At 37.5% G+C, this 27,670-nt stretch overlaps 1 protein-coding gene across 2 annotated transcripts in view; it reads left to right on the top strand.

Annotated features, from left to right (window-relative positions):
* LOC145668977 (calcitonin gene-related peptide type 1 receptor-like) overlaps positions 1 to 27,670 on the top strand; it is a 789,948-nt gene that overhangs the window by 573,456 nt on the left and 188,822 nt on the right. The gene's annotated exons all lie outside the window — the stretch shown is intronic.

Raw genomic sequence — 27,670 nt, 5'->3', positions numbered from 1 at the left:
ACTGCTACCATCGCTCAGCCAATGATGGATTCCGTAACGGAGGAAGTGTAGAGAGTCTACGATGCAAACAAGTCCTCAACCACATGTTGCTTCGACCAATTATAAGGGAACATCTTCAGTCCCAAGAAGTGGTCTAGATGCTAAATCAGATTTTAATAGATGGGAGAGACGTCAGGAGAATATCATGGATGAGTAAGGGTTTCATACGTATTTCATGGAAAGTTTGCAACGTTCTTTGAGCAACATCGTGCGGCATGAGGACACCATAAGTTTTGAACATTTAGTGGACTCTTTGCGGGAAAAGTTACGGTCCAATTCATGTAGTTCAGTGCTAGAACAATCAACCGTGATACTTTTGCCTCGCCTAAGACACATGATGGATCAATCACCATAGATCACTATATCAGCAGCAAAGTCTTTTAGGGGTTTTAAAGACCGTCTGGGACTTTGATTAAAATGTAACCATTGTCCAAACTGTTTATGATTGTCGTAGCAAACTCATTTATCATCAAAACTGATAAAATCCAATCCACGAAACTTTTCCTCATGATTACTTACACTCAGAGAACTATAAACCTTCAAACGACGATTTTTGTTGGTCGGTATGGACTCATCTGGCCCCCATGAGTTCAACTTTATTATCTTACCGATTGCACAAAGGTAATAAACAATAATGAAAAATGAAATGAAATTTTTGAGTTTTACGTCCCACGGTTATGGCGGTTAGGCTAAAGGAGACGGTGATGATGAGTAATGAATGAAATGGTGGAATGAAGAAAGTGGGAGAACCCCGAGAAAACCCACGAGCACGGTGTTTGTCCACCACAAAGTTCACTTGGCGGGGGCTTGGATCGAACCCGGGACCCCAAGCACCAGAGATGAACGCTCTACCACTGACCCACCGCGCCCCCAATAAACAATAATGGTATAGTGAGTGTGTAACTCATCTGAAACGGCATGAATACTTTCCCGAAAGTACGCTTCGACGGTGTTTCTGAGGAGCTCATTCGAACGTGATGTTGGTTAGTGCCCACGGGGCTCATTTTGCAATGATGTGTAGCAGGCCCGCAACTAGGGTTTCTGTCACCCGGGGCAAACACACAATTCGGCGCCCCCCCCCCCTCCAAGGTTTAATCGAAAAGTATCACTTATGGATTGCAACTGTAAATAACATTCTTAATGAAACCAGTTATATCGATTTTTAAGTACTTTAACCCTCCAATACGCGCGCGGGCTACCATTGTAGCCCAGCGTTTTTATTTTCCTTGCCGCAAAGTAATTCGAGATGATAACTCAAAGGGTGTCTGTGTACCTTTCTATCAACTATCATTCTGCGTGTTTAGGGTGTGGTCAAACGTAAAATCGAAAGGATCTCATTGTTATTCTGCTTGAAAGTTTCATGGGCTACATCTGTAGCCCGCGCGACTATTGATGTCACGGGTATTCCAAAGCGTCAAAGTTTTTTCATTATAGTTTGAGTGTTGATCAGATGGTCAATGAGTTTGCAAAATGCCAATTCTGATGAGAAATGTTTTTAAAACCAATATTTACGATCCAAAATCATTGAGAACATAACAATGCAACAATGAAAAGATTATTTTTATTTCTGTAAATTTTTCGGTGTAATCCTTTGATGTGGAGAAAAGAAGAAAACTTTCCATCAACAATGAAGCACACAAGAACTCCACACTATATTGTTATGTGTACCTCTCGAACTTGAGCACTTTCTGTACCTTTTGGGCACCTTTCTGTATACTTTCTCTTTCTGTATATATGCACCTCTAAGGTGCACACAAGTGATAGAAAAAACTGATTCGAGCAAAGCATCTCTCTTTACAGTGCATTAACTAGAAAGTTCATTAAATATGAAAGAAATTGCTTCATAAAATATTAATAAATAGATCAAGATATTTAGATTATTTAATGTATAGTAAATATTATACATTATACACGATTAATGTAAAAAAAAATGATTGAAATTAACAATAAAGCATAATAAAGTATAAGTTGAACTGATAGATAACAATTCAAAATGCCTCGAAAAGCTCTCAAGCAAAACTAATAGATAAAGCTTCATACAGCCTTCACTCGCAAAATCTCTTGGTAGGCGTACAAGAAACAATTAAATACACCGAGGCGTGTAAATTATCTTTTCCGCCACAAAACTGCCCTCTAGTTTAAAAACATTACAGCAATTGCGTAACATTACAGGGGGTGCGTCTGAGCTAAACTCTTCAACCACCAGCAAGCAACAAAAATCGGGAACTTTTCGCCCCCCGCCCCTATTGATACAGCGTTTTATACTTCAGAGCTGTTCTCAATGGAATTATACAAACAAACAGCTCCTTGTGGTAGGAAAAGGAAAGGGGGGCGGATTCTCTGTGGTCGCCCAAGGGAACAAATGCATGCAATATTAGGTTTTTAATGTATGACATTACACCTATTTAGATGAGACTCTCTCTCTCTCTCTCTCTCTCTCTATATATATATATATATATATATATATATATATAATCAACGAAAAGAGGTCCCATGGAAAGGCCAAGTAAACTTTTGATTTCTTTTAACCTCTAGAATAAGTTCCTCAAGGGAAAGGGTGCGATTTTTAAAACAATTGATATATCTTCTTTCCGGCGCCCCCTCCAACCACGCGCCCGGGGCACGTGCCCCCTCTGCCCCCCCCCTAGTTGCGGCCCTGATGTGTAGCCAGAACGAAATTAAAGAAACCAAGGTGAATTACAAGTTCATTCGCCACTCCGGGACAAAACACACTGTTAATATCCACTGTGTTTACGGCTTGTTGTGCAGAATGTTCCAGTTTGATTTCGTAAAGAAAGATCTTCCGCAATTTTGTTCTCTTTATGATGCACTTTTATACGACTCTGTTCAACAACACACTGCATCCTGCTATGTAGGCAACCCAGTCTGTTTGCTGGACTTTTAGAGAGTTTGGGGCAATACATGCATGACGTTAGTCCATTCGTATGCTGTGCTGCTTAGGTGAGTTTTTTTTACCAGCAACCAGACGTAAAATAGCCCCTGTTTCGAATCCCAGTGGGGACATTCTTTCGGAAAACTGTAACAGCTTTTTCGGCCAGCCATCTTAAATGAGATTTTTCCAGAGTTTTCCTCATCCACATCAGGCAAATGTCGGGAAGCTACCTAACATAATGGTCCCACGCCACTTCCTTCCCTTTCATCGGATAGTGTGCTTGCCGAGGGACGTCCCTAATATACGTGACGGGCTAAATGGCCTTAAATGACGAGAGAGTCTAGAAATCTAATTTCTAATCCTAATCCAGACGTAAATTAGGACATTTCATTCGCACAACCTAATATTTGCTAAATATTAAGTTGTCTATTTTTGCAGACGTTTCAAATGTGTTCTTGTCATTGAGTGATTTAACGAACAGGGGGTTGATAAACATAATTAAAATAACTAAATTTAAACTAATGAAACCCTTTAAAATAGTATTCGAACCAATGCCCCTTTTGATTTCCGCATGCATTTGGTGCACGACATGCCCGCACTCAGATGGGGACTAGGGGGCTTGCACCCCCTAAACTTTTCGTGGCCCTCCCGACCTTAATAGAAAATGCACAATTTAGGAATTTGTAAGAGAATTTTTAATGACTTGCCTCCCCTAACATATTCATACTCCTCCCCAAACCTCTCTGGCTGGTTGCGGGCCTGGTGCACGATGTCCCATGTTCGATACCAGTGTGCAAGAACATTGAGCTGACTACAGTGATAGCTAAACGATAAATGTCCTCCTATATTGCTTCTACGGACAAAACAATACAAATCAGTCACTGTTTTCGAATGAAAAGGATTTTTTTTCTGTCTGATATATGGTTTAGTTATTCTCCAGGTTCAACTTTAAGAAACCCTCTTGTTTTTCCCTGTTGTGAAACAGCTATGATTTTGGCTGTAAATTTTTTTTCCCACCTCGTAACAACTACTTTCATACTATGTTTCAGAAAAATTGGACTCTATGTGATACTTGATGTCCCTTGTTAAAAGTCAATCGTTTTATCCGTACACTTCTCGGTAGCCTAACCTGTAGCTATTTGGAATTTCTGCATTCTGCATAGGGATGGGCATGAGTGTTCGAGCGAATTTTCTTTGAAACTCGACTCAATTCGAAACAAACATGTTTCAGCTCGACTCGAAAACTCGGCTTGAAAAAATTCCTTCAATTCGACTCGAGTTTCGAGTCGAGTCGAGCCAAAATGAGCCAAATCGAGCCAACCTACATAGACAATATAATTATTATCAATGATCCTACATTATTATTATTATTATTATTATTATTATTATTATTATTATTATTATTATTATTATTTTTATTATAACACTGTGTATAAACATGAAAGATAGGCGATTTGTATTTGAATACTAAAAACTAGTTGACTACCGACCTCGGTAGTCGTGAAGTCTAGGAGGCAAAGACATTACTCACGAAGTTCTGGGTTTGAGTTCCGGAGGAGCAAGTATTCGGACTCGAGCCAAAAAAAAAAGTTTAGTAGAGGGATGCAAATAACCACTAGACCACTCGCCCAGGGCAAGTGGTTCATCAGTGCGGGCGTGTATTAATATCATACCGAAGGTAAGTAAATGATTTTTATTGAAAGATGTGGACTAGTAGCTTCTTACTTGGGCTAGTAAAACTTTATAGCTTATTTGCACCGGGGCGCCGGCCAAACATGTTCAAAACTGCTTGGCCCGGGTTTAGGGTTGCTCGGCTTACAGCTCATTCACTATCGAGCCTAACTGAGAAGTGAACCGAGTTAATAGCTCACCCAACCGAGCCGGATCCTACCAAAAACTCAATTGAGCAGAGTCGAACCGAGCCAGCTCGAGCTATTTACTCAGTTGAACCAAACCGAGCCGGTTGACATCACTACGCGGATTGGGCTTCTGCTTCGACTCAAAACTTCAACCGTGCAGGTCTCAACGTGGATGGTAAGAACTACAGTATATACTTGTATTGGTGCTCACGAAATTTGAGGCTGTCTCGTTATAGAAGTCTATTGTCCTCTCGTTATCGAGAAGCGACGAGATGCGAGCAGTTCCCACTCGTGAGCATCACTAAAAGTATTCCACATTACTGCTTACATTTCTCATGGCATTCGTTTTTAGTCTAATCAAGCCATGATTTCAAAACGAGTTAAAATGAACTGAAGAACGAGCGGGATTTATCAAACTCGACTCGAATGAAAACTAGACCTCAAAAACAGTGACTAGGCTCGAAACTCAATTCGAGGTGATTACGTTTTACTCGACTCCCAACTCCGCTCGAATTCGAGTCGAGTTTCAAGACGAGTCGAGTTTTAACTTGACTCATGCTCATTCCTAATTCTGTATTTTTTCTAAACTCGTCTGTTTGTTTATTTCCTTTTTTTGCTTCCAAATATTTTCCTTAAGATTTTGTTTACAAAAGCCCTTAGCTTGTGTTCTCTCCAATTTGGTACTCAACTCTTAGATTTATATACTATAATGGACAGAAGGGTACTTTTATATATTTTTTCTTTGAATTATTTCTATACTAGCTCCAACGATGAAATGTCTTTTTTTGTATGGAGTAGTAACAGTAGCATATTTATGAGATAAAAACTGGGGGAGGGGGGAGCCAGAATCCAGACTATGATAATCATATCATAAGTTTATAATTTTTCGTAGGTCCTGGAAAAGTGGAACAATAGCGCCCTAGAAAACGTTATTTTGCACAAGTTACCGTTATCACGAGTCACCTAGTAGCTTTCTGTTTACAGCTATTTAGAAATGCGAAAATAAATGTTGATTTTCTAAATGGCTGGAAATGGAAAGCAGATAAGTGAGTCGTGATAACGGTACGTCTAACGAGCTCTTGTTTCACTTTTTGATTATCTTTTATCTATTTGGAGATATCACATAATTACTGTAAAATTAGCGGTATTTTAATTTCGCAGTGATAAGGCCTCTTAAGTGCTTTTTTTTTTTGGAAAATATTTTTTATTTTCTGTTATGCAGAATTATCGCTATGTTTAGAGGTTATATCTAATATCACAGTTAATCAGTGGTGGATCTAGAAGGTATAAACTGGGGGTAGCAACCAGAACCAGACTGTGATAGGGTATATCATGAGTTTACAATTTTTCATGGACCTTGCAGAAATTCCCAACTTAACTCTCTCCAGATGGATATTACGTCTATGTTAGACGTTGACATTATGGATCTCAAATATTGTTTTACAGATTGCTTAACAGAAAAATTTCAACTGTAACTATATCTAATGTTTCAAACAAATTCATAATTCGCATAAAAGGCGTATAAAGGCAACGCTTTCTATAAATTTTCAAAAATATGTATGTAATAGTTTCAATTATGTTGCTCAAAAAACTGGGGGCCTAGGCCCCTCGATTCTGAACTAGATCCGCAATTGAGTAGTGGTATGTGTTTCCCACCTTTATTTGCTCGGTTTCTCTCTCTCTCTCTCTCTCTCTCTCTCTCTCTCTCTCTCTTTTGTTTGTTGTTATACTGTGCCAAAATAAATGTATTTGTTACCACCGCATTCGTTTTTTTCATTCTTTACTTATTTTTTTTTAATTTTCTATTCTCGGTGGGGGCACTCGGTCGAAAAAGTGTAAAAAGCTTTTTCAGGCCAGCCACCCTGAATGAGGTTTTCCTGGATTTTCCTCATTCACAGCAGGCAAATGCCGGGGTGGTACCTAACTTATAGGTCTCAGGCCGCTTTCTTCCTTCACTTTCTTGAGATGGTGTGTTCGCCGAGGGACGTCATCCCTTATACATGACGGGCTAAGTGGCCATAGATATCGAAAGCTCAGGAGTCTAAAAATCCTAAACCCTTCTTTTGTTAATTTTAGTTTAAGGTGGCACGATTATGTCCTTTATGCTAAAGAAGGTGAATTATTCGGAAAGTGAATGATCGTGAAATTAAGTGTTTAGCAGTCTTTCACTGCAAATCAAAACCCGATTCATGTATACGTGAAAGGCACACATTTCAGCCAACTTGAAGGGCTCACCACTTTTATATTTGTTATCTCTCCCAAATAGATTTTGTATCATACCACCTGCAAGATTCATTAATTAGTTGATATACTACTACAGTCAATAAGTTCTTGGACTGGACGCAGTGTGGCGCTAGTGGTATACTACAGCTAATAAGTGATATCCTGGAGGAAGCAGTGGAAATTCATCTCTCGACCCAGCAAGAGGCAAATCAGTGCATAGAGAATAAACAGACTACTGCTTCTGTTGTGAAAGGAGTTGATTGCGCCGCGGCGGACTTGGAGAATGTCGCAGTTTGAGCAACGGGCAAACATCAAGTTCTCCCCAAAACTATTCGAATCTGCTGCAGGAACGTTGTAGATGATCAGGCAACTGTAGAGTGGCAACGCCCTAGGCCGCACTGCAGTGTTTAAGTGGCACCAACGGTTTACGGAGGAGAGAAACAGTTTAGAGGATTATGAAGCAATAGGTCGGCCAACAACAGTCCGAACAGAATGCAAGAACGAAGAGGTTGCAAATGGTTGTGCGCGCTAACCGTTCCCAATAGGTATGCTTATGTCCAAAATAATTGTCGCATATCTATAACTGTCTTCTTCTAAGAATATAATATGATAATCATTTTGCAGGGTACCTTTAATACTGATACTATGTGTATAATCGGGAAATGTATATTTGTGGTAAATTTCATAGGAAAAGAATTATAAATACGAAAATTAGAATGAGTTAAACAAAATGTTGCTAAATGGACAAGTAAGTTCTATTTTCATTTTATTGTTCTTATTTACTCCTCTTTTGACATGAAATTTACCTCATACATGTCTTTGCCGATTATACACTTACTAACATTATAACAAATACCGGGAGAATTCATTATCAAATTATATTCCTACAACAACATATTTATAGACATGCGACAATCATTTTAGACATGAGTGTACATGACATCGCAGATTCAGTACGGATCAGCCATGGTAGGTGTCACAGCATTCTGACGGATGACTTGAACATGTCGCGTGTCACCCAGCACCGTGTCTCACGCATTCTGACACAAGACCAACGATCAGAAATTCTGACGCTGATGGAATGTTCCCGAACCGGATAATAACAGGAAATAAAACGTGGTGTCTCCTCTACGATCCACAACTAAGGAGACAAGCAACTACATGGAAATCGCAATCATTTCCAAAACGCAAAAACCAGAGATAAGACAGATCAAAAGAGAAAAATGATGCTTGAACTATTTTGAAGGTCAGTGCGGAACTGTGTAATTGTCTCTGTGTGTGTGTGTGTGTGTGGACGTTCACATTGAGCACAGTAACCATGGGTTCTACTGGTTGCCTATATTCTGAGTACCAATCCATGAATTTATTGACCGTATTACTTCGTTACTCGGCAGTATACATAGCGGTCCTGGGTTCGATTCCCGGTGAGGGCACTCGGTCGAAACAGTATAAAAAGCTTTTTCAGACCAGCCACCCTGAATGAGGTTTTCCTGAGTTTTCCTCATTCACCCCGGGCAAATGCCGGGGTGATACCTAACTTATAGGTTCCAGACCGCTTCCTTCCTTCCCCAATCCTTTCCTCCTTCCCTTTTCCCGGATAGTGTGCTCGCCGAGATACGTCATCCCTCAAAATGTGACGGACTCAATGGCCATAGATGTCGAAAGCCCAGAAATCTAAGTCCTAAATCCTAAATCGGCAGTATACATTACATATAGAACTCAAATCCACTGGAAATCGAACTCAGGGCCTCACGTACCAAAAGACACACTCTCTAGCCACAAGACTAGGAAGATTCGCTGCTGTCTGGAAGATACTCGCGGTTATATTTGACCTCCGTGCTGTACGTTAGTCACATCTGCTTTGAAGAGAATAAATTTATAATTTAAACTAGCGACATGTGAAGGCTCACCTTACTTCATATGAAAGACATATAACGTTCTGAGCCAGTCACACCATTTTAACGTTCGATATGTTTTGACATGAAGTGCTGAATGGATAAAGAGATGCCTCTGGGATCAGATATCAGAAGAGCAGAGATTACCTGTGAATTACTCACAGGAAGCAGTAACTAAATTTAACTCCACGGTGGATTTCTCCCCTCCTCACCCCCTTGTTCCTCCTTCATTGTGAACATTTCAGCATGAAGGATCGGCACACATGTGTGCGCGTATGGATGTGACAACCTCCGTACGTGTCGTATCGTCGCTTTCGCCTTGCCGTGCACATTTTGTGACCCCCTCCAGAACTAGCAGAATATTCCCTAAATTCTATTTTACATGGGAACACAGCGCTTTGATAACATTTACGACAAACATTTACGATTTTGGATGGTGGAATAGAGAAAGAGAGAGAGAGAGAGATGCGCGCTTTTGTTACATGTTACCTTAGCGCGAGGCAGGAAATATTTAGTCCCTATTTTATTGCAGTTTCCGTGTACGGACGAAAACGCTATGGGTTTTTCTCTCTCTTTCTCTCTCTCTTGCCTGGCGCTATACGTTTCGGAAAAGTTATCTTCTTCCGGAATTCAAAATTATAAAGTAATAGGGAAGTGACAACGTGACAGTACCAATTTCTGCACTATAAAAAAGAAAAAGAAAGAAAGAAATACAAGGTATAGGCCACCACACTAAATTTCCTCGCTCCCAATTCTTAAACTAAATCAAATGATGCTGTAATTAACACTGAAACATTTATTTATGAAACACTGGGGAGAACTTCATCTGGATATAACTTACCAGAATAGTCAACTACACCTTACGGATTTTTCAGGCGAAATTACTTACCAGTTAGTGTAAAAAGTGTTGATCCTTCTGCACACGAGATGGCGTTGATGTGCCGAAACTCAGGGTATGTGAGTCTCAGCGAGTCAAACCTAACATCATTTGATAGCTGACGGTTAAAATTAGTAACAGGGCGGTCTTTAGGTGGTGCGGGGCCCGATTGAAAATATTTGCGGGGCCCCAGGTTTACAACTAACTTGCACCAAGGTCTGTATATTGCGCTCTCCCTGCTGGCCTAGTGGTTATACCAATTTTCCTTTATAACGTTTTGCCATCTGCAAAATGTTCTGTTGAAAACGCTCCAAGCAACGCTACCCTGTTCATTAGTTATAGCAGCTAATTTTTTCAGAGAAATAAGTCAAATGAAGATACAGAGAGTGAAGGAAATTTAAAATACATATTTCACCCTTGTGCCTTGATATTTTTCAAGAAGGTTCTGTACCAGTATTTCATAGCTTTTTTTTTTTTTTTATCTTACAAGTAAACCTATCGATATTGAAATCTAGTTTCTTGACTAAACTTGGCAGAGAAGGTGGAATATCGAGAAACGAGCGTAAGCAAAATTTAAAGTGTTTCCGTCCATAAAGACGGCCGCAGTGGCCAAAAACCTGATTGATCAGAATAAGCCATAACAATGTGTTTCAAGTTTTAAAATTTCATTTTATTTGTAAAACTTGTAAAGGGTTGAAAAACAGAAACATATTAACCGACAACTGGAGGAAGCAGACATCTGTTTGCGGGTATGCTTATCATGACCGTCATCTTGAAGTCGGCCATCTTGTATCTCGCTCGACTTTCTTAAATAAGTTTCTATAGGTTTATATTTGTAAGGCATAACGAAATACAGATTGATATGAATTCGTTTGTTCAAAGATTTCTTAACAGCTGTATCTTTTTGAAAAGAATTGAAGTCTGGAAAACCTAATGTACGCTAGTGAGAACATCGTAAGTAGCTACTTATGAAAAGTATAATCAGCTTCAAATCGTTATCGACTGCAGACAAAATGAAATGGTGATGAGACGATCACAAACCTTAAGGAACTGATGGAAGATGGATGACATATCTTCCATTGGATTATTTGAGTTAGAAGGCAAACCTTCATACGCAGCCACCTATTAAGTATGCACTAGTATACATTCGGTTTTCCTAACTTGATTTTTTTTTAAATACACGGGATTTTTCACAAAAGAGGGCAAAGTTTGTCTTCTGGTTTTGTATTTTTAATATAGCTATAATAAGAGAAGGGATAAGCAAAGAAGTCACACTGAGACTGATTTATTTGATATCATCTCAATATTCCCGGTAGTATCACATGACATAATTAGTAAGAACATTAGGAACTTTTATGTAGTGGGGTATTCAAAATAAAAGGGGATGTGCACTCAGAATAGTGATATACATTTTTACACAAACTCAAAGAAAACAATATTTTTACGCCCATAGGGAGTATTGGGGTGTTGGGGGTGTGCAGAATACTCCCTAAACATAATATCTACTTTTACTACAGAAGTTGTAAACGTAAAAAAAAATAAAGAAACTACTGCAGCATTAAATTCAGAAAATATTTGCTTATGCCCGGAAATTTAACACAAACTATTCATTTACTTGTTAGGGAGAGGTAATACCCTCCCTTGTGTGGTCCATGGATGTACCTGTATTGCAATATGTTGTGTGTATTTGATAACCGAGAGTAGCAGAGCTATCTTAACGATACCATAGCCACTTGGTCGAGGGTCCGGCGAGCAGAAAGGCGTGTATTAATTACATGTAGACCCTATTAGGAGCAAAATTTAGTCATAGGGACCACAACACATTTGTTTGCTCTGGGGTCTAATATGCTGTTAAAACGGCACTGGAGAGTAGATTAGACCAGTAGAATTGACAGCACTAGTGTGGGGGCTCCCTTAGGCGCGGGGCCCGATTGAGAGCAAGTGGTTCAATTGGCTTAAGGTCGCCCCTGGCTAGTAATATACAAAAGTGGCGGAATTCTGATGATCAATCGTAAGATATTGGGCAGTAAAGATCAGTGAAACTTTACACAAAACTGCGTTATTTTTTAACAATTTTATTACGATAAAGTCGCAAATGTTGCGCAGATCTGTGAAAAAAAAAATGGTGCTGTTTATGGGAAAGATATGTTATCGAAAACAACCAGAGATGCTTCGGTCAGTTTCCTTCTGGAAATTTCGAGTTCCAAAGTGCTCCTCGCAGTAGGCGACCAATCATAAACAAAGAAAAAAAAAGTGAAGGACATTCTGACAAAAGTCAAGCAAAACCATCACCTAAGCCGTTATGACGTTGTCAATGATCTAATATGCATAACCGAAGAATGTTAAATCTTTTAGAGAAAACTGGCTACAGAAAGAAGCTTGACGTTTGAATATCATATGATTTGACTCAAAAACAATTACTTGATTTCTTTCTCCGAATCTCTACTGAAACGTAACGAACTAAAGCTATTTCTCTAGTGGTTGATCACGAACTATAAAATGGACATAGAGGATGCGATGCGTAACGCATGCATAAACAATGTGCGTAAAGGATTGTGGTCGGAGCAAGAAAGATCTACATAAACTGTAGCAAAGTCCATACTGACCCACAGGAAGGTTATGCCATGCATTTGGTGGGATTGGAAGGGCATTGTGCATCACGAGCTGCTGCAGATGCCCTACTGACAGAGGTGTAGCCAGCAGGTTTATGTAAGAGGGACCCATCGTTTTTGAGGGGGGGGGGGCAGCTGCAATGTACAAAGCCAAAAGAAATTGTGTTGCATCTAGTGTTATTTTGGCCTGAAAAAACCGAGAAATTTTGGTTTCCTTCCGGAAAAACGCTTGGTTTTTAGTTTTATTATTATTATTATTATTATTATTATTATTATTATTATTATTATTATTATTATTATTATTATTATTCGCTTTTTCTCCATAAATTATATTCCAGGTAGTTTTTATTATGTTTAACCAAACGTTATACCTTTGTGCAGAACCTACCTGCGTAAGACTGATTTTCGTTGAAATTTCACTTAATTTCTTTAAGATTTCCTGACAAAAATATTTATTTATTATTCCTGATTGAAAAAAAAAACAATTAATTTATGTCTCATTTCCTGTTTTAGGGGCCGTTCACTTATTACGTAACGTTATTTTTGGCGAAATTTTACCCCATCCCTCCTGCTTTTCAAACTTCGTGACGGAAGGCCGAACCCCTCCTCCTTTGTTACGTAACATTTTTTGATTTTTGTTTTATCACCAATTTTGATTTTTTTGAGGGTTATTACAATAAAAAAAAACTATTTTTAATTGTGGAACTTTTTATTACAATATGCTTATATTATTGTGAATATATTTGTAGCGGTTTTCGCCAACAAATCAAAGTATTAGAAAATGGTAGACCCGTAATAATAGTTTAACCCCATAAGGTTGTTTAATTAACCAATCCTAATTCTTCAAAACTATTGTCGTTTCCCCAAGGAGATCGCACCCATCATTTTAGATCACTGGTGATTGGCAAGGAGAAAGTACTGCGGAAGATACAGTTAAAACAGGATTTAAATAAATAAAATCGACCTCTTTTTCCGAGATCCAGGATGCTTCGTGCATTTGAAGTTCGCCCGTGTCAAGGATGCAAAGTTCTGTTCCTCGTTGACCACAGATTCGAAGTGACTGCACACGTGAAGGAGCAGAGACATCTAGTTTGTGAACATTGGACTTCAGTTTACCACTTTACAAATTCTTCTTGCCCTAGATCAGTGTGAGAATGCGAATATACTCGATTTCTTCAGAAATATTCAAATCCAAAAATAAAATAAAATTAGCACAACATTAATATTCGACGAATTAGTTTTTTAATATCTTTTAGTCTGCAAATCGTGGATCGTTCCGTCGCGAAAAATATTATTTCACGAAAAAAAGAGTTTCTTCTGTTTCACATGCGAAACTTCTTCGAAAAAAAGAGTGGGTAATGATTCGGTACTAATTTTTTCCATACTTTTTTATTGTAAATTATTAATTATATGTAAACTTCGTTATTTTTAAGTGACTGAAGCGAGGTAATCTTACGATGATGTTTTTAAAGCTGATAATTTGGGGGGGGGGCGTGGCTACACCCCTGCCTACTGATGCTACCAAACGCACACAACATAACTGATGGAATATGGATGGACTGAAAGTGCAAAGAAATGTTGCACATGCTGGTTAAATCGGTTGCAGAAAAAATAAGAAAAGAATGTGTTTTAACACAATCTCTTAATGGAAACCACATCGGTAAAAATTTAAGCTAAGTTCTATTCGTTAAGGGAAGAAACTTTGTCTAATGCTAATGCTTGTATATGGATTATGAAGCTTTATAAAGCTGCTTTTCCCATTACCTCGTAATGATTAAATTTGTATTAGTGTTCCTCCCCTAAGAGCCGCCATTATATCTTACATCAACGAAGATTAGCAGAAGACCGTAGTTCACACAATCTTCAAAATTTGCAACAATATCTAAGTATTTAAGTAAGTAAATAAAGGTATCTCGCTTGTAAATATATTAAACTATAAACTATTACTGTATACTGTATAATCAGCTAGTTCAAATAGTCACAATGTCCTATTGTGTAGCAATGCCAAATTTCATGCATAACAAATATCATTATTTATTAGCTAATCCTGTTTCGTTTCATCTGTTTAAACAATGGAAATCAAAATGTTCCTGTGGTTTACAATGGAGGAATGCAGGGAATGTTGAAATAACCTGGAAGAGTGGAACTAGAAGAATTTTCAGAATTACATTTCTCGTTTCTACACTCCGTGATGAAACTATTCAATCGATTTTAGGAATTCTTCTTTCCTCTTTGTGGTTGACCAAAATGGTGAAGTAAAACGTGGTAAATGCTGAAAGTGGATGTAGATATATCTGGCACTTTTTTTTTCGCGTGAATTTATTTACTGGTAACGTAACAGGAATGAATGATATTTTCAATCATCTTATTTAGTTTGCTGAACTGATTTACTTGTATCTCATTTAGAGGAATATCATCATTAAACAGATGTGGTCTTATCAATATTATAAAGCTGGATTGTACGGTCGAGTGCTTTAAGGTAGTAGTTCTCAACGTGAACATTAAGAGGCCTAATTACTGTGAAATTAAAATACCACTAATTTTACAGTAATTATGTGATATTTTCAAATAGATTAAAGATAATCGAAATGTGGAACAAGAGCGCCCTAGACAATATTATTTTGCATGAGGTACCGTTATCATGAGTCACCTACTAGCTTTCCGTTTGCAGTCATTTAAAAGCGCGCGAAAATAAATGCCGATTTTCTAAATGCCGACTTTCTAAATTGAAAGCAGATAAGTGGTTCGTGATAACGGTATATCGTGTAAAATAATGTTCTCTTGCGAGCTCTTGTTCCATATATCGATTATCTTTTATCTACTTGAAGATATCGCATAATTACTGTAAAATTATCGGTAATTTAATTTCGCCGTAATGGGGTCTCTTAACGCTTCGCCCGTTTCGAAAGGGTGCGCTGCAACTAAAAGGGGCGATTTGAGGACGATAGACTATTTAGGAGGCGTTTGAATTAAGGATGTTATAAAATAGACGATCTGCCTATACAACAAGATCGTGTAACCGTACGTCACAGTTTCGCCCCCTTACTCTACCCGCTCCGCCCAATAAGATCGCAATGTTTTGAGCCAATATTCATGGCGGAAACGAGAGTAGCCAATCAGACGTGCCGATGCTCGGTTCTTTCTTGACTTCCTCCTTGGCTTAACTCCTTGGAGTTAATAGGATGAAGATACATGTGGACAGATCCTTCATTTTATAAGATCCATGGTTAGAACTTTCATGACCTATGAGTTTGTTATTATTATTATTATTATTATTATTATTATTATTATTATTATTATTATTATTATTATTATTATTATTATTATTATTATTATTATTATTATTATTATTGGACGAACGTTATTATGCATTTTACAAATTATCAAAAAAGTAAACACTTTTAGAAATAGAAATCTATTAATGTAGATTCTTCAAGGCTGATTTGCAGAATTAATGCATTTTTCTAGTTCTTAAGCTGTTTCGTCTACGACTTACGTTCAGTAGCGTAACAATGGCCTTTGGCGCCTCTAGACAAAATCCCTAATGGTTCCCCTACATAGTCCTAGCCTACATTTTACATTTTATTACAGTTATATTAGAAAATTAATTTTAAGTTGCTTGTTTGGCCGTCCCCTGACGTTGACGCCCCGGACAGTTGCCCGATTTGCCCGACCCTTGGTGCTTGTGCTTGGTTCTGTGTATCCGCGGTACGTGGCAGTTGTGTCTCATAATCATGGCAACACTTTTTAACTCCTTTTAATCCAGATCTTATAGGTCATAGAATTTGTCATTATTGTTGAAAGTCTGTTGCGCAGGGGAATTTTATTTTAAGTTACTAAGCTCAGTACATGTAATATAGGACTAATATCGTATTAATACAGGAGGATTAATTTCTTAATCATACTATGCTATAACGTCGACGAGTTTACAGTAATGAAAATAATTTGATACGCAGATGTAAATAAACTGCGAGCGAAGTGAGCAGAAATTTTTATTCTTGCCATGTTCAGAAATGAAGACCGCGAAAATTTGAGGCTCCACGCTTCTTCTTTTATTAAAAACCTGAGCCCCCCCCCTAATATACTGAAACGCCTTGCGCCCATAGGTAATGCCTACCCTGCCTTCCCTATTTCTACGCCACTGCTTACGTTCAACTTTTTGCATGGGTAGATTGAGTTAAGGTGGCGGGTGGCATTGAGGACTATGCTATTCACGCAAGGAGACGCTAGGCTCAAGAAGGTTGAGAACCACTGTTTAACACATTAGACTGAAGATTGTAAAACCAAAAAAATATTTGTCGGGTCCCAATCTCCCTTAGGACATGGGTGTCAAATCGTATATTGTGTTTTTACCATGTATATAGGCTATCTCCTTTGGCCAAAGGACAGGATTATTAAACAAGTAGCAGTGTGACGTGTACGCCACGTGAAGGATTTTGGTTTTCCTGCCTCAATATTTTTTTCAATTAATATTGAAACCGGAAGTGGTAGTAGACTTCTACTACTTCCGGTTTAAGTACGGAGGTTACACTTGATAAGGAATATCTTTTCTTGAGACGCTTAATTGATTGCAGAAAGCCTTTTCTCGTTATCTGTTACCATTTTTACTCTATAGTGATCAACATTAAAACCGGAAGTAAGTTAATATATGTCACTTTCAGTTTCAACAGACGATTAAAAGAGGCTATGTTTCGAACTCTTTAAGAGTCGCTAAACCAATTCCAAAATAACCGTTTCTCACTCCCTCTTATCATTTTAGCTCTATGTAGATTAATATTGAAACCGGAAGTAGTAACGGATTTCTGTCACTTCCGGTTTTAGTAGAATGTTAAGGATGGAGATTATATATATATATATATATATATATATATATATATATATATATATATATATTCCCGGAACGATTAATGGATTGTAAAAATTTGCTTCTCGCTAGGTATCTATTACCGTTTTACACTATATCGATCAACGTTAAAACCGGAAATGGTTGATTTCTACTACATCCGGTGGATGGATTACCTCCATTAACGAACTCTATTCCTAAATTTTATATCTTAGCCAAAATTGATGGTAATTCTTCAAGTAGTTTTTGTGAGATTTTTTAATCTCCCAGATACACAAGATATAAAAGATATTTGGAAATCAAACGTCTTACAAATAAGTGAATACTGTGTGGAATTCTTAATGGAGCGTTATTTTTAAATTAAGGTGCGTTTGGCACAAAACAAAACAAACATTTTTAAAAATTAAATTTTCTGAATTTATAATCAATTCTCTATTTTCTATGGAATTTCCTTGACGGTTTACAAGAATGAGCAGCATGTGTTTCGATACTTTCCTTGTAGAATTCTGCCACCTTGTGATAGTAGCAATTTATTAACCATCATTTTCACTACTTCATCAATGTCTGAAGGATTCCCAGGGCGCATAGGATGGCGGAAGATGTAGTAGTTGCTATGCTCAAGGTCTGGACTATATGGCGGATGATCGCATTCCTTCTAGCCCGAAAATTTCATCAGATTTTGAGTGTCAATCGCGTCATATCTCATTGCACTATCGTGAAGCTTTTTATTGTTACCATATGGTACACATATATGGCGATAAATATTCGCAGCTATCATGTTTGTTGCTGTTAGTAGCCGGATGACTGACCTATTTCACAGTAAGTTACCCGCTCGATTATCATAAGTATGTTAGCCTCCCACTGCGAAGAGTACGGATGACACTGTGTTCGATTCGACGCAGGAGATTCTGGGAGCCTAGTTGAGCACTCATTCTGAAAGTCGCGTGAAATTTCAGAAGAGACTTACGTTTTAAACCTTTCTTGTATTATACCGTAAAATTTCTGAGTAAAATTTACAACGAATCATTGCTGATACACAGGAAAGAAAATAAATTCCGAGGAAACTTTGTATTTTAATTTGTTGTCTGTTGTTTATTTCCTTCTCCCAAACGATAATTCAGTTTACCTTTATTTTTATCCATACATTTTATTTATTTGAAATATTGTTCCTTTTGTTTGTTTTGCTTTGTCGCTTCCATTTGTTCATATTTGTCGGTGTGGCTTCAACGTGACTTTTGTACTCCGTGACTACCTCACCCCTACTGTCCCTCGTGACATACCCAACATTCTTCCCACTTTCGTCACGCTAGCACCACATAATCGAGCTCCAACAATCTGTCCTCTTTGGTAATCAGAGAGGTCGCGTACTTTACATTATCTCCGTCTGCTCAGTTCACTACACGCTACTGTTCTACTTCTCCTCATGTAGTATGGAGTTTGCTCTGATACACCATCAGCAATAGGCGGTTGCCGCCTGGTCTTTGCCAACCCAAACATCTCCAACTCCAGGTGTTTATATTATTTTGATAACCATCTGTACGTAGATATACTAAAATTATTTTTGCTGTGACTTGTAATAAATTGCAAGATGCACACAGTCTGGATAAGAGGAATATTTTGATAGTAAGTTAAAACCTGTTAAGGTTTATTTAAAGCACGTATATTTCTTCTATCATATTTTATATCCTCGTTTTTACATGCTCTTTAATTTATGAAATTTTACTTGATTTATTTACAAATAAGTATAAAAGAAACGGTTTAATTCACTTAGTGAGGAATCATATCACAAGATTGTGTATGAAAATGAATTTTTATGTTTCTTCTAACAATTTCATGTGATTAAAAATTTTATCATTGCAATTTTACTTTTTTTCTGGAATAACATTAACATTATTCTCATTATTCTGTACTCTCCCTTTTTTCTTTCTTTCTTTCTTTTTTTTCATGAAGAATACGGTGCAAGCATTTTCTCATTTTTGTTCTTCTCGTTATGTGCGTCAGAGGTATTTCATTTTCTCATAGTCTCATTGCCTCAGTTGAGTACGTTGGTATCTTCATTCTATTACTGGCACATTGTTTTACGATACTACAACTAGCATTTCCTTGTTTAAGGAAAATAGAGAAGAAAACAGGAAAACAGAAAAAAAACAATTAAACAGATTGCATAACACAATATTTCATCCACGCAAATTGTTGTAGAACTGAAGCTTAGAGAATGTACATGGAAGGAACAAAAAACTGTCACAAAGAACATACGGTATCTAATATAAATGAAATAAAGAGTTTGTTTGTGTGTCTGTCTGTGTGCCACCTGGGGAAAAGACGAGTGGGCCGAGAGTTATCAAATTTTGGTCACGGATACCTTGGTCCAGGTCTCAGACAAAGACGAAGTGTTTTTCTCAAAATTCGAACCAAAATGTCTCAAGGAGGGCGTTTACAGGGACATGTAAAAGTAGTAGAAAATGACCGATACTAGTGTCAACTCTATACTTTTCGCGGTCGCTCAGATCAATGGTGACACTTACATTAGCGATAACTTTCAAATTCAGCTACCATTGTATGCGGGCCAAGGGTCACCTGTGAGGGAAGGTGGTACCGAGACATGTAAAAATAACCGGAAATGACCGATATTAGTGTCAAATCTATATTTTTCGCGGTCACTGAGATGAATGATGATACTCCCACAGGCGTTGACTTCCAAATACAGCCCCGATTGGCTGGGGGTCAGAGGCGTTTTTATTTTAATTCAAACCAGGGGGTCTTAAAAGGCGTTTACCGGGATATGTAAAAGTAGTAGAAAATGACCGATATGTTTTCCTTTTGTTGTTCAGTTTGTTTACATAGATATTTTATCTGACTCATGCGAAAAAAATGTATTTCAGCTAGTAAACTAATATAATTGGGGTATTAAATCAGGCGCAAAATTTCCGGTCGCCGCTGGCGACTAGAAATTTAGAGCTGGCGACCAGTGTTCAGTAGGAATAGTTTCTGCCTAAACTCACAGCGCTGTTCAGTTTTTGTTTCGCACGAAAATAAATAACTGAGTGAGCGAAAACATAGAATGTGAAGTCTTCAAAATTTATTTTCTTCATTGACATTGAATCAAACACTGAAAAAGATTTACAGTGAAAACTTATTTACGAGATTCCCAAATTTGCTTCCAATTGTCACATTTTGTGCAGTTTTACCTGCGAGTACTACTTCGTGTGAGAGAGACTTCAGCAGTCTCAACAGAGTTAAGACTGTCTATAAAGGAATTCTCTGAAGACTGACGTATACTGGATGATTTGCTGACAATTTCCATCAATGGCCCTTCACTTAAGAACTTTGATTCGGAAACTGCAATCAACAACTGGTATTTGAATGCAGAGAGAGAGAGAGAGAGAGCGATACACAAACATGAACTCTTAAGGTAATATATGTTTTTTAACATGTATTTGAATTGTTCAATTCAAAATTGATTATTCTGAATCTATTTTTTTGTTTTGTTTTGTTTTTTTTTTCTTTTTGTTTTGAAATTTTATGTCCTGATGTAATTTCTTTCTTGTCAAACCAAAGGCCGTGGGGGAGTGGGGCAACCTCTCATAATTTGTAAGTGAGAGATACTGGCGACCACCATTTTTGGATTGGCGAATGCGTCTGACTTAGAAATTTTGCGCTCTGTATTGAATAATGAGTTGAGTTTGACTTATTCTTTGTGTCCTTGTGCAACCGAGGTTATGAAGGACAGACTTTGGACAGGACTTGGGTTATTATCATTATCTCTCTCTCTCTCTCTCTCTCTCTCTCTCTCTCTCTCTCTGAGTCTCGGCTTGACTGGTCTTGCTGTGGGCAATATGCGACTAGGCTTAGACCTAGCAATTTTTGGAAGTCTAACACTGCAACTGAAAACAGTTCTTCTACTTCTAAGATAGTAGAATTGATATATAAATTTATATATTGTTATTTATTTATTTATTATTAATTTGATCTGATTCTTTCCTTGTCCATTGAATATTATCTAATCATGGACAGGTCTACTCTCTTTCTTTGGTTTGTTCGTTTCCTATTAACGTTTAGCTTTCTTTATCCGCACCTGGGCTATATGAGACGTAGACCTACAGTTGTAAGATGGAACCCAAATATCATAATGGTTTTAAGGCTTTTCCAACGGGAATAAAACCCAGGATCCCATGAACTAAAGGCGCACACTAGCAGCTAGACTAGCAGAAGGGCAGCTAGTCTTTCATTGGCAAAACTGCAATCAGAAGATTTGGCTTTCATGTGTACGCATGATGTATTACAAACATTAGGCCTAATAGGATTTAAAAGCTTAAAAGACCATTTATCTATATCATTAGCATATAATGGAAACAAGTAGTTGTGTTACGTGTACACCACGTGAAGGAGTTTTGTTTGTATGGCGGAATATTTCCTCAGTACTGAAGCCGGAAGTGGTAGTAGATTTCTAGTACTTCCGGTTTTAATGGAGAGATTAGAGATGGAATATATTCTTCGGGGCGCTTATTTCTAATGGCAGAGAACCACTTCTCGCTATTATATCTATTTCCCTTCTTACTCTTTACGAATGAACGTTGAAACCGGAAGTGGATCATTTTTGCCACTTCCAGCTTGAATAGAGGGTTAACGGTTAAGGTACAAGATGGTACCTATTCCTAGAACGTAAAATGGATTATAGAAAACCGCTTCTCGCTCTCTTGTAGTTTCTGCTCAATGTACGTATATACATCAATGTTGAAACCGGGGAAAGATATACTGGATTTCTATCAGAGAGTTAATAATGGAGCTAAAATGTAGCCTTGGAACGCTTAACGGATTGCTTGGAGGCACTCGTTCGGAAAGGTAATATAACAACTTTTTCAGGCCAGCCATCCTTAGTGAGCTTTTTCCGGGTTTTCCTCACTGACATCAGGCAAATGCTGGGATGGTGTCTAACGTAATGGTTCCAGGCCGCTTTCTTCCTCTCCAATTCCCCAGGCAATATGGTCACCGAGGGACGTCATCCTCCATAGAGGTGACGGGATAATATGGCCATAACTTAGATGCCGAAAGCCCAGAAATCTATTTCCTAATCCTAATCCTAGTGACGGGCTAACATGGCCATAGATGCCGAAAGCCCAGAAATCTAATTCCTAATCCTAATCCTAGTGACGGGTTAACATGGCCATAGATGCCGAAAGCCCAGAAATCTAATTCCTAATCCTAATCATAGTGACGGGCTAACATGGCCATAGATGCCGAAAGCCCAGAAATCTAATTCCTAATCCTAATCCTAGTGACGGGTTAACATGGCCATATATGCTGAAAGCCCAGAAATCTAATTCCTAATCCTAATCCTAGTGACGGGTTAACATGGCCATAGATGCCGAAAGCCCAGAAATCTAATTCCTAATCCTAATCCTAGTGACGGGTGAACATGGCCATAGATGCTGAAAGCCCAGAAATCTAATTCCTAATCCTAATCCTAGTGACGGGTTAACATGGCCATAGATGCCGAAAGCCCAGAAATCTAATTCCTAATCCTAATCCTAGTGACGGGCTAACATGGCCATAGATGCCGAAAGCTCAGAAATCTAATTCCTAATCCTAATCCTAGTGACAGGCTAACATGGCCATAGATGCCGAAAGCCCAGAAATCCAATTTCTCATCCTAGCAACTTGCGCTGTAGCTGTTGAGATCAATTTATACAAGTTGACACAGTTTAAACAATGTTGGTTGTCGACATGGATTTAGGTCTGTAACAACAAATAACATCGTTTTTAGGTGTTAAACAAAGAAATAAAGATATACCTAATTCGTTAATTTTGAATCTATGAATAGCCTAATAGAATTTAGTTTGATATCTTGGTTTATAATTAGTGTAGTCCCTAACTAGCTCCAGGTAGTGTTTCTTCCAGACATGTTTTTTGGAGGGCACTGCCTCCCGGAGCTCTGAGAGTGCCCCCTCTCCGAGGACACCAAAACAATACGTCTATAATATAATAATAAGTGAATAGTAGCAGCAGTGCCCCCCAGAATATTAAGAGTGCCCCCCCGGAACATTTTTTCTGAAAGAACGACTGGCTTCAGGAAGCACTTAAATACAAGTAAATAGAAACAAACTTATCAAATATGGTAATGAATTGTCTATTGGAAAAGTCTATTGACAGATAGAGCATTGTCATGTGTGGGTGGTAGCCGGTAGTAGTAATCTAGTCAATCAAGGCATAGGTATGGTTAGACTCAACGGATTAGTGAATTTCAAGAATTATTTAATTAGTGAATTTGCATAACCAGGTATCTACATATCCGGGCCTTGGCCTATGGGCTAGCGCGTGCACCTTTAATACAGATGGTCCTGTGTTTGATACCCGGTGGAGAGCATTAAAATTTGAACTCATTATTGTGATATTCGGATTATATCTTAAATGTTAAACTATAGGTCAGCGTCTCATAAAGCCTCGATGCTGAACTTTAATAAACTAAAACAACGTTCTTCTAATGATGCCAAAATGGAATCATAAAATCCCATCTTGAAAGGCAGAAATTTCCCATTTTCCTCTTAAATTTCCCACACACTATATTAATTACAAAATTTATAAAATATGAAAATTGAAACTATTGTATGTCACTGACTTTTCTCAATATTTGAGCCAATTATTCGCAAAAGATAAGAATTCCTTTCTGAAAATAGAGACTGGACGGTATCGTAGAAAGACCTAAATTGTGTAAATTCCAATCTCCTAAATTCCTAATAATTATTTTCCTTAATTAAAAGAGACTATTAAAATTCTTGATGAAAACAAGGAAATTTTGTTGTCAAGAATTTAGCATTTCCGTCACGCTTTTGTGCCATAATCTTCTGCTGAACATAAGAGGCCTTATGCAGACTCGTTCTGACGCATGATTGGTGCCTTATGAAAGAGTTCGACTAACATATATTTCCTGCAGTAGTCAGGCCTTTAGTATGAGACTAATCATACGTCAAAACGATTCTGCATAAGACCCGAAGTGTTTACAATTTATTAGTTAAAGGTTTCTATTTAACCGGAAAGAATATTATAAGCTATGTCGCAGAGAGGTAGTCATTAAAATCCTGAATAAGGAATAGATTTATGTAGATGTAGCAGTATTGCCAATTCTTTCTCCTTTTAAATTCCGAAATTTACTAATAATAATCGGTCGTATTCAGAGTCGTTCTGATGCAAGACTAGCAACATACTAAAGAGTTTGACTAGCATATGTTTCCTTCAGTACTGAGGCCTTTAATATGATGCTAATCATACGTGAAAACCTCTCTGCATAAGGCGGAATGAAACTAGATAAACTTCATTCAACTAAAACGTGTGGAACATTTAGAAATTGACCGTTTCTCGTTTGATAATTTATTTTATTCAGTTTATGATTTAAAAAAAAAAAAAAACTCCAGATACAATTTACGTTCCTTGTTTCTTGTTTTTGAGGTTCACAAGTTCCTGTAAAAATCACTTTCACAGTAACATACACTTTTCAATAACAACCTTTGACAATTAGCACTGATTTCATGTTGATTCAAACGTCATTACCATGCTTCCCGCTCATAAACAATTTTGTTGACGTAGATTAAGTAAATATGTGAAAAATCTCATTTATGATGCCAACTTTGAAGAAAATTCCCTTTATTTTATTCGAAAAATTGTCCCAAAAAATCCCACAGAACGAGATTTTTTTCCATGGGTTGGCATCACTTCTTTCTTCTTCCGGTACATATACAGGGTATTTCAAAACAACACCGACAACGATTTGGAGGTGATTTCTGACACGAAGATAAGACAAAAAGTATAGACCAACCTGGTTGAACAAATGCTTCCTTTCGGAGTTATAGGCTGCCGAAAACAAGAAAAAATGAATTTTAAAGATCTATAGTTCCAAAACTGTGAGACCTAGTGTAGTCGAGTCAAGATTTTACTTAGGAACTAATATTCCGTTATCCAAATATCCATGTTTCAGAGTCCTGCGGTACTTCCGCAACATTTTTTTTATAAAGCTAGTTGGTGAGTACTTCAAATTATATGCCCGTAGCCAAACTCTTTGTATAAAAATTATTGCGTGAACACCGCAGGATTCTGAAACTTGCATTTTTTGGATAGCTTACATATTAGTTTCTAAGTGTAGGTTTGACCCGACTATGATAAGTAACGCAGTATTCGAGCTATAGACCTTTAAAGTCCATTTTTTTCACGTTTTCAGTAGCCTATAACTTCGAAAGGAAGCATTTGTGCACTCAGGTTGGTCTATACTTTTTGTCTTATCTTGGTGTCAAGAATCACCTCCTAAATGTTGTCGATGTTGTTTTGAAACACCCTGTATATTCATGAAGAATGTCCACCAGACGGCCATCATGATATAGAGCTTCAGGTCATTTATGAACTTTTGAACTATTGTTTACTTTAGTTTTAACCCTCCCACCACCACTTTCACTCAGACCTTTGTGTGTGCCGCTAGTAATAAATAGAAAGATTATGTTTAAACAAAACAAATCAACCTCTAGTTTGGAATATATTAATTTTGCACTTGTCTACAAGCTGAATTTGGCTGAGGAAGCTGGGCTTTTCCTCAATAACCATGCGTTGGTTATTTCCCAGACATTTTCTTTTCCAAGAGTCAATAACTTAAAAAGAAAAAAAAAAAAAGAACAGAGCTTTCAGCAGATATTCTTCCGTTTGCGGCAGTTTCACGCGTACATCACACCACCATCTTATGTCCTTTTCTTTCCTACTTTGATGCCATTTTCTGACCATGATGCATAAACCCGTAATGAAAGAGGGAATTATTACCCTATAAAACCTGCAACAGTAACCATTGTGCCCAGCGGACAATCACAAGTTACACACCTAGTAAAAAAAAAAAAAAAAAAAAAAATGGGTAGAGACAAAAACATATCATAACCTCGAATCAGTTCAGGTTTGTACGCGAAAGCCTATCGTGGTATATCTCTCTTTAAAATGAGAATCACACTAAACAATAAAATATTACTTTAACAATCTTTCAGTTGTTTTAAACTTTCCTAAATACCGAACGTATGGATTAAAGGTTCTTAAACTTGTTTCTGTCGCTGTGCCCCTCTTCCTTTGTAAATTCTCAATACTTTACATCCCTCCTGCTCGTTGCTCATGTGTGCTTTTAGTGTGATCCCTTCTGCAATTTCGCACGTAGCACTGAATTACCAAATCTTCAATAATAATAATAATAATAATAATAATAATAATAATAATAATAATAATAATAATAATAATAATAATAATAATAGAATTTGCTCTTACTCATTAAGTTTTTGAAGTACTTTCAAATAGCATTTTCTATTCATTTTTGATATTTCTATAAACAATTTTAATTTGCATAACTAGCCGAGCGTGCGCTATTCACTCAGCGCACAGTTCTAATATAAGCGTGAATCTCCTTCCCACTTTTCACTATATCTGTGTAAGTAACTTGACGGACACAAGTGAAGGACAGGAAGATTCACAAAGGGAGTGAATTGCTATAGACAAACATATAAATGTAGGATTTTAATATATACAATGTTGGGATGAGTTTGTGGCAAACTTGGATACGTAATAGATTATAACAAATGCATATCTGAATACGCATCATTGTGGGTCCACAAGCCTTCGAAATTGCTAGCTTGAAATAGATTTTCTCATTCAGATTAAAGCAAAGCGCCTGAAATGTCCATCAACCTGCAATGCTTAGCTCCTCTACAGGTTGCCTTTCACAAGGTATCAACCTTAACGTCCTAATGGCAATATTAAAGCTAGTAGGGTCAAAACGACGCCTAAAATGTGGAATAAAAAAGTTTTTTTTTTTTTAACATTTGAGTTAGAACTTGTAAATCTAAACAAAATTTGTAATCGACCAGTGAAAACGGAATGTTTCTAGGATTTGTGGTTCAAACTGGGTTCAAACGCCGCTGCAACAGCGAAGCGGAAGATATGCCAGGCCTTTGGTGAGGAAGTCCTGACTAAGCGGACAGTGCAGCGGTGGTTTAACAAGTTTAAGGACGGTGAGGAAACACTCGAACACGCACCACGTACCACACATGTACACTCATGTCCAAAATCATTGTCGCATATCTATAACTGTCTTCTTGTAAGAATATAATTTGATAATGATTTTGCAGGGTACTTTTAATACTGATACTATGTGTTATGTGTGCGGGAAATGTATATTTGTGATAAATTTCATAGGAAAAGAATTATAAATACGAAAATTAGAATGAGTAAAACAAAATGTTGCTAAAGGGACAATTAAATTTTATTTTCGTTTTATTGTTCTTATTTACTGCTCTTTTGACATAAAATTTGCCACATACATGTCTTTGCCGATTATACATATACTAATATTAAAAGAAATACCGGGCGAATTTGTTATCAAATTATATTTCTACAACAACATATTTATAGACATGCG

The sequence above is a fragment of the Thermobia domestica genome, chromosome 13 (assembly GCF_964235325.1).
Source record: "Thermobia domestica chromosome 13, izTheDome1.hap1.1, whole genome shotgun sequence".
Lineage (NCBI taxonomy): Eukaryota > Metazoa > Arthropoda > Insecta > Zygentoma > Lepismatidae > Thermobia > Thermobia domestica.
The sequence above is the reverse complement of the archived record's forward strand: the minus strand, read 5'-3'. Positions and strand labels throughout refer to the sequence as shown.